This window comes from Oncorhynchus keta, chromosome 6, assembly GCF_023373465.1.
Source record: "Oncorhynchus keta strain PuntledgeMale-10-30-2019 chromosome 6, Oket_V2, whole genome shotgun sequence".
NCBI classification, from domain to species: Eukaryota; Metazoa; Chordata; class Actinopteri; order Salmoniformes; family Salmonidae; genus Oncorhynchus; species Oncorhynchus keta.
The window spans coordinates 19,729,382-19,738,049 of NC_068426.1; the positions used below are offsets into that span (position 1 = coordinate 19,729,382).

An 8,668-nucleotide genomic window follows, 5' to 3' on the forward strand; every position below is an offset into this window, starting at 1 on the left:
TGGAACAGAATGTCTGCAGTCGATCACACTCTAGTCACATCATGCATAGTGTTGGTGAAGCAGGCCTGAGCAAAAAGTTTGTTTAACTATCCTTATGGGGTCCGAACAATTGATTCCCATTCAAAATCCTATTTTGGTGGTTACATCTGAAATAAACAGCGAAATTATTGAATACTTTATCGAGTTTACCTCCCAGATTGGACACATTTGTTATGGTATTGTGTAAAGACATGACTTTACAATTTAAATGACTGAACATGTATGAATTATGTGTATTGTTAGTTGATTTGGATATTGTTTAGGTATAGGCCTATATGATCAGGACTATTTCCTAAGTAAAAGACCATTAAACCTTTTTTAACATTTAACCTTTCTTCTCTTTTAAGTCTTATTTAAGTTAAAATACACATTGAAGTCTTATTTACAGTTTGACTGCAAGATATGAATTGCCACAACAATGTTTGTTCTTCAAATGATGTATTTTATTAAAACAGAAAAATGATGTTCTACGTCTGACTGTTTTCATTATCATGATAGCTAACAGCTACACAAAGTGGTAGATGTGCACTGCACACACACATTGACATTGCCGTTGCCTCTTCAGAAAGATGCAGGAAATACGAATCACTGATGCATTTTGTTCATGTCTTGATAAACTTAATAATACATTTTCAATACACTTAGTTGATTCCCTACTAAGGTCAATACATTTTTGAATATTGTTGTATTCCGTTTTAATGCCTGGATTCGGTGAGGGCCCTATTTATACTATTTGAACCAGAACAAGGCTCTCCACTACTTATTGTTCCTGCATTGAAGATTTGTGGTTGTATTTTATTCCAGATCCCCATTAGCTGCTGTCAAGTTTCAGCTACTCTTCCTGGGGTCCAATCATCATTACATAAAATAAAACCAGTGGTGTTTTGCAGGTACTATTTAATGAAACTGTCAGTTGTGGACTTGTGAGGCATCTGTTTCTCAAACTAGACACTCTAATGTACTTGTCCTCTTGCTCAGTTGTGCACCAGGGCCTCTCACTCCTCTTTCTATTCTGGCTAGAGACAGTTTGCGCTGTTCTGTGAAGGGAGTAGTACACAGTGTTGTACGTGATCTTCAGTTTCTTGGCAATTTCTCGCATGGTATAGCCTTCATTTCTCAGAACAAGAATAGACTGACGAGTTTCAGAAGAAAGGTCTTTGTTTCTAGCCATTTTGAGCCTGTAATCGAACGCACAAATGCTGATGCTCCAGATGCTCAACTAGTCTAAAGACGGACAGTTTTATTGATTCTTTAATCAGAACAACAGTTTTCAGCTGTGCTAACATAATTGCAAAAGGGGTTTCTTTTTTTTCTTCTTTTAAAAATGTTACCCCTTTTTCTCCCCAATTTCGTGGTATCCGATTGTTTTAGTAGCTACTATATTGTCTCATCGCTACAACTCCCGTACGGGCTCGGGAGAGACGAAGGTTGAAAGTCATGCGTCCTCCGATACACAACCCAACCAAGTCGCACTGCTTCTTAACACAGCGCGCATCCAACCCGGAAGCCAACCCGGAAGCCAGCCGTACCAAAACACTGTGCACCTGGCAACCTTGGTTAGCGCACACTGCGCCCAGCCCACCACAGGAGTCGCTGGTTCACTCACGAGACTCCCAGTTACACAACAAATGTTCCTTTTGTTCCATAAAGCTGATTTTTATATCCACAATACCTCCGTTTGTTTGGCGCATTATGTTCAGAAATCCACAGGAAAGAGCGGTCACGACAACGTAGACAAAAATTCCAAATAGTTTCCATGATGTCCACAGAAACATGTCAAACGTTTTCTATAATCGATAATATATCAAACGCAAATGTCTTTCACAGTAGGAGAGGGAAAAGCAATACCTATCCAAACTCTGTTGCGCGAGCAAAACTCATGTGACCACTTGACGCGATGTTATCGTTCTGGCTCATTTTTCAAAATAAAAGCCTGAAACTATGTCTGAAGACTGTTGACACCTTGAGGAAACGATAGGAAAAGGAATCTGGTTCATATCCCTTTAAATCCACCAAAGGGAGGCTATGGAACATGGAGTTTTCAAAATAGAAGCCACTTCCTGTTTTGATTTTCCTCAGGGTTTCGCCTGCAATATCAGTTATGTTATACTCACAGACAATATTTTGACAGTTTTGGAAACTTTAGAGTGTTTTCTATCCAATACTAATAATAATATGCATATATTAGCAACTGAGACTGAGGAGCTGGCCGTTTACAATGGGCACCTTTTCATCCAAGCTACTCAATACTGCCCCTGCAGCCATAAAAAGTTAACCAAACCTGTATGTTCAAGATTTTATGCAGTACATGTGAATTACAGGAGAAGGTGATCCACTCAATCCAGTCCCTGAGGAGAATAGATGGGAAGCAGCCCCATTGGGAGGGGCCATACCAAGGACTCCTGGGGACAGCCTTTGCTGTGAGAATAGCTGAAAGAGCTACCTGGATTCATATCGCACTGCAAAGGGGTAGGACACACTAACACTGTCAAACAATCACAGTGTTGGAGAGGAGAACTGGAATCAACAGGATCCGGCGGTCATCTCTCTAACGAAAACTCCCTAACCCCGTCATTTCATCCCTGTGTTTGTTCATAGAAGTGGAAGTGGCCTCTGGCTGCTAATATGTTTTCCAGGAAAGGGCGGGGCTTTACAGGTGTGCTGGCCGTCCTGAGCTGTCTGATCGTGGGAGCCATATTCCTGATACACCATGAACCCCGAGAAGTCCTAAGAGGGTAACTTGACTCATGTGCTAGACGAGGGGAATTTGATATTACCATAGCATCTTAGCAGGTCACTGGAACTGAATAGTAAGGAAGGGAGAGTGAGATTGGGAAGGATTTCTCAGTGGAGTTCTATGTAGACCAAATGGGGTCTCTGACTCCTTGGCAGTCTAGGACTAAGAGCAGCCATTATGGAAGACATCTGTGCAAGTTCCTGTGTAATTCATGGAATCAAGTCATAGATCACACTGAGAGGGGTGGCTATGCACACCCACACACTCAATATGGGAACAGATGGAGTTTAGTAAAGGTGGGAGTTTCGGGCTGTGTTCCGGAGCAGGGGAGGTATTGTATAAAGGTACGAATTACCATTAAAACTGTAAAGATCCAGGATCTTGGATTATGGTATATTGGTTTTGATCAGTCTTTAACAGATACTATGGTACCATTCCAGGTGACAGAGGTGAGAGCTGGTAAGGATACTATGGGCAGCCAGAGTTCAATCAGTCTCCCTAACACAACTGGTAGCAGTTGAAGCAGAGGACGTTACAGTCTCTGATGTCCCTCTGGAATGCTACCCTTGCTCGGATTTCATCAACCTTGTTGTCAAGAGACTGGACATTGGCAAGAAGAATGCTAGGTAGTGGTGCGCGATGTGCCCGTGTCCTGAGTCTGACCAGAAGACCGCTACGTTTCCCTCTTTTACGAAGTCGTTTTTTTGGGGGTCGCTGCATGCGATCCATTCCGTTGACCTGTTTGTAAGGCAGAACACAGGATCCGCGTCGCGGAAAACATATTCTTGGTCGTACTGATGGTGAGTTGACGCTGATCTTATATTCAGTAGTTCTTCTCGACTGTATGTAATGAAACCTAAGATGACCTGGGGTACTAATGTAAGAAATAACACGTAAAAAAAACAAAAAACTGCATAGTTTCCTAGGAACGCGAAGCGAGGCGGCCATCTCTGTCGGCGCCGGAGAGCTATGTGTGGTGTGTTTGAAGTAAGCAAAGTGGTTCATTAACCTATGTCTGAACCCACTCAGCTATAACTCTGTGGCGATTAAATAAGACAGCGAGAGCCTCTCTAGGTTTTCCGTATCTGGAACTGTCTGCTAAGTAATGATAGATAATGGTGAGACTTCAGAAGTTAATTTTGATATAGTGTGTGTGTCAAGATTGTGTGCTAGTGGGTTGGAATAAACTGTTGAACCTGCTTTGTCTTGGTCGAGAGGAGGAGATTCTATATTCAATGACGTCATATTTTGTATATAAACTGTTGTTCGTGGTTCTATGGCAGCGAGAATAAATACTATTATCTAATTTTGATAAGACTGGTCTCTGTCTATTTTATTCAAATAAGAATCTTACAAATTCTTATAAATAGACTGAGTGATTTTAACCTCTAGTAACTCCCCATCCCGGGTCCGGGAGCGTAATCATCGACTGACACTAATTAGCATAACGCAAGAGACATAAATATTCCTAGAAAATATTCCTATTAATGAAAATCACAAGTGAAATATATTGAGACACAGCTTAGCCTTTTGTTAATCACCCTGTCGTCTCAGATTTTCAAAATATTCTTTACAGCCAAAGCTAGACAAGCATTTGTGTAAGTTTATCGATAGCCTAGCATAGCATTTTGTCCAGTTAGCAGCAGGTAACTTGGTCACGGAAATCAGAAAAGCAATCAAATTAAATCGTTTACCTTTGATGAGCTTCGGATGTTTTCACTCACGAGACTCCCAGTTAGATAGCCAATGTTCCTTTTTTCCAAGAAGATTATTTTTGTAGGCGAAATAGCTCCCTTTGTTCTTCACGTTTGGCTGAGAAATCGACCGGAAATTGCAGTCACGAAAACGCCGAAAAATATTCCAAATTAGCTCCATAGTATCGACAGAAACATGGCAAACATTGTTTATAATCAATCCTCAAGGTGTTTTTCAAATATCGATTTGATAATATATCCACCGGGACAATTGGTTTTTCAGTAGGACCGATTGGAATAATGGCTACCTCTGTATTTTACGCGAGAATCACTCTGAGAGCCATCAGGTGACCACTTGCGCAATGTAGCCGCTTACGGGTATTCTTCAACATAAATGCGTAAAACTATGTCACAATTCTGTAGACACCTTGGGGAATACGGAGAAAAAGTAATCTGGTTGATAGCCCATTCACTGCTCAATAGGGACGCATTGGAACGCAGAGCTTTCAAAAGATGAGTCACTTCCGGATTGGATTTTTCTCAGGATTTCGCCTGCAATATCAGTTCTGTTATACTCACAGACAATATTTTCACAGTTTTGGAAACTTTAGAGTGTTTTCTATCCTAAACGGTCAATTATATGCATATGCTTGATTCAATTCATAATTTATGATCAACTAAAGTATTACAAAATGTTAGTTTCCATCAAAATACCTCACTATTGGTGACAACAAAATTATCCAGTACAGTGCAAACAATTCTTACCCCAAATAGCTCATATCATGCAAAATGTATTTATTTGTGCATCACGACGGCTTTGTATATGGTCTGGAACGCAGACCATATAGCACACAATAATGTGTGATTGTGAACCGAATGTCAGGGCATTCCAACATGTGGACATTCTTGCATCTGCAAGAACTAACCCCCTCGAGTATTCCATTGGTTCCTGCAGGAATGCCCTCCCTTGAGCATCCCATTAGTTCCTTCCTCAAGCAAGCAATCATCATGCTTGTGTGACACCTTTGATATTCTGGATTCCCCCTGATTGTGTATGTGATTAAAATGTTGATCAAAAGCTAAAAAGCTAAATTTTTTGGGTGGTGAAGGACACTGTCTACCGGTGTCCTAGCTAGCTAGCTACCGTGGTCGCCCCCGCCACATGTGTACCGGAGTCCGAGTTAGCTAGCTAGCACAGAGTGTCCTTCACTAATACCTGCTCTCGTCGATAACAGAACTGTGGGAAAGCACTGCCCGACAGGCTGTGATGAGAGACACTGTCTACCGGTGTCCTAGCTAGCTAGCACATAGTGTCATTCGCTCCGACCTGCCAAACACCTACCCTTGCCGTCATTAACAGTGTCTGCCTCTTCTTCATCTGTGGGGTTTATCCTTGGTTGGCATCCAACCTTATGGTGCATTACTGCCAGCTTCTGTAATGGAGTGCACCCGCCTCCTTCCTGTGTACCGGAGTCCTAGCTAAAAATTGGACCAATAGCAGATGCAGGATGCCCACATGCAGGAACGCCCTGAATTGCGGGCCGCTATTACACCCTTCTCAGCACATGAGAAAAGGATAGTGGGAGGGGGCCCTTGCGCATCTTGCGACCTGTAGCAGCTGCTATCTAGCAATCAGCGGATCCCAAATACTGCTTACCAGATCAGCAAAGAAAACACATAAGCAAAAGAAAAAGGTTTGAGGCATGATTGACTCAAGGTCTAATCCTAAATAAAGTTTTCAACTCACTGAAAGACCTTATCACTGAAGCTTGCTGGAATATGAGATCCTCAGGTATCTCACTTCAGAGTATGGACTCATCACTTTTCCCCTGTGCAACTCAACCTGTGTAGCGATGGATTGGGTTGGTAACGTTGTGATCGCACTGTCGCTATGGGAGTTAACTTGTCCAGGTGGGTGAACAAAGTTTGCATTAATTTTCATGAGTCAACATTGATAATTATATATTTATTGTTTTTGGGGTCTGGAAGTAAGTAGGCCACATACACACACATACACAGACACACACATTTCCTCAAACACTTGCTGACCAGCACCATGTAGCAAGGTCAAATATTTTCTGAGGAATGACCTAACTTGTAATGTTGTCTGTCTCTGTGTTAGATCAGGAGAAAGTATCTGACTATGTTGATGGACTTGGATGTGGAACAGCTCCGTATTCCAGTGAGCACTCTTTATTCTTTACTCCCAATCAGGTCAGTCTAATTAAGATGTGACCTTTTAAATTTCCATTGATGTACAGTGGGGGGAGCTGGTGGTTTGGTAGCTTGAATGATATCCTACTCTCTCTTTAGGAGCAAGAGTACAGTGAGTTCTCCCGGATTTGTAGAGACCTGCCCCAGATCGGGGATGCTGTCATGATCACTTGTGCAAAAGGCGGGGTCCAGTTCTCAGCCAGTGGGGAGTTGGGCACTGGCATCATCAAGCTGTCCCAGACCAACAGCGTGGGCAGTGAAGATGAAGCAGTGAGAGAGGCCTGGAGGACTGACTGCATGCTCACACATACACACACACACATATAAACATTTTCCCTGACAGTCAAAGCGGAAAGATATTCAAAGATATTCCAGAACGGAATGAAGTGGCAATAACATGGTTTCCATAATCACTGTTGGCCTTAAAGACTCAGATCTACATGGAGGCTTTGTTCAACATGTGTAAAACCATCTCAACCTGGTTAGTCTCTCCCTCCAGAGGTGGAGTATAGGATTGCAGACATGGGCCACATCAAGTATTAACTGGCACTTGAGATTGTCGAGGGTGCATCCGAATCCTCAACCTGACTAAGCAAGTCTTAGAACACTTGGACTGAACCCTGAAGAACACTGACACCCTAGTGAAATGTTACCGTTAAAGAAGTATGGCTGTTCTGCAGGTCCCAATATGTTCCAGATGCCAGTTAAATCCTGTAGGAATGCTGTATACTGTATTATGGTTGAGGCAATATAACTAATGATATTTTTGGGTGATACAAATGTGTTTCCATGCGAGAAACATTTAAGTTGTTTGATGGATACAGTATGTTTGCCACATCTTGTTTATCCTTATCAAACGGCTAATTCATCACCCAGTGGGTGCTATAAAAACAGCTTTTCTTAATATTATCTATTATCAATTTTGCAAGTACATAGTTTTAGACTATGTTGTTTTGACATACTCGCATACCTGTACACATCACAAGGCAGTTTGTATTTAGAGCAAGCTTTTTGCATGTTCTCTTGAGATTGTCAGATAATTTATTGTCTAACATAGTATGTCCCCACAAATGCATGATGTGAACTTCTGACATGTCTGGGACAGAGGAGGCTGGTGGGAAGACGTATAGGAGGATGTTCTCATTGTAATTTCTGGAATGGAATCAATGGAACGGAGTCAAACACATTGTTTCCATGTGTATGATGTGTTTGGTACCATTCCATTGATTCCATTCCAGCTCATGAAACTATTTTTATTTTATTTTTACATGTATTTAATTCCTTCATTTTGGCACTAAACAGTCTCCATATATACTCCAATTAATTTTTTCCACCAGTACCGGGGAACCTTCAGACGAGTCTCGTGGGAGTAAAACAGCCGACATGTACATGTTCGTGAGAGACTCAGCAACCACAGCTAATGAAGTCACTGAAACCCTTAAACAGTCTGTTTTGTAATGGATGGACAGTAGTAATAAACTGGGCCGGAGCATCTCTAAAACTAAGAGCATTGTATTTGGTACAAATCATTCCCTAAATTGAGGAGACTAAATTACTTGATGTTACCTTAGACTATAAACTGTCATGGTCTAAACATATAGATTCAATGGTTGTAAAGATGGGGAGAGGTCTGTCCATAATAAAGAGATGCTCTGCTTTTTTGAGAACTCACTCCACAAAGCAAGTCCTGCAGGCTCTAGTTTTGTCTTATCGTGACTATTGTCCAGTCAAATGGTCAAGTGCTGCAAAGAAAGATCTAGTTAAGCTGCAGCTGGCTCAGAACAGAGTGGCACGTCTTGCTCTTCATTGTAATCAGAGGGCTAATATTAATACTATGCATTCCAGTCTCTATTGCCTAAAAGTTGAGGAAAGACTGACTGCGTCACTTCTTGTTTTTATAAGAAACATTGATGTGTTGGAAATTACAAATGGTTTGCATAGTCAATTTACACACAGCACTGACACACACTTACCCCACCAGACA

At 41.7% G+C, this 8,668-nt stretch overlaps 1 pseudogene; it reads left to right on the forward strand.

Annotated features, from left to right (window-relative positions):
* The first annotated feature begins 3,201 nt into the window (after positions 1-3,201).
* On the forward strand, positions 3,202-8,057 carry LOC118384845 (proliferating cell nuclear antigen-like; annotated as a pseudogene).
* The last annotated feature ends 611 nt before the right edge of the window (positions 8,058-8,668 follow it).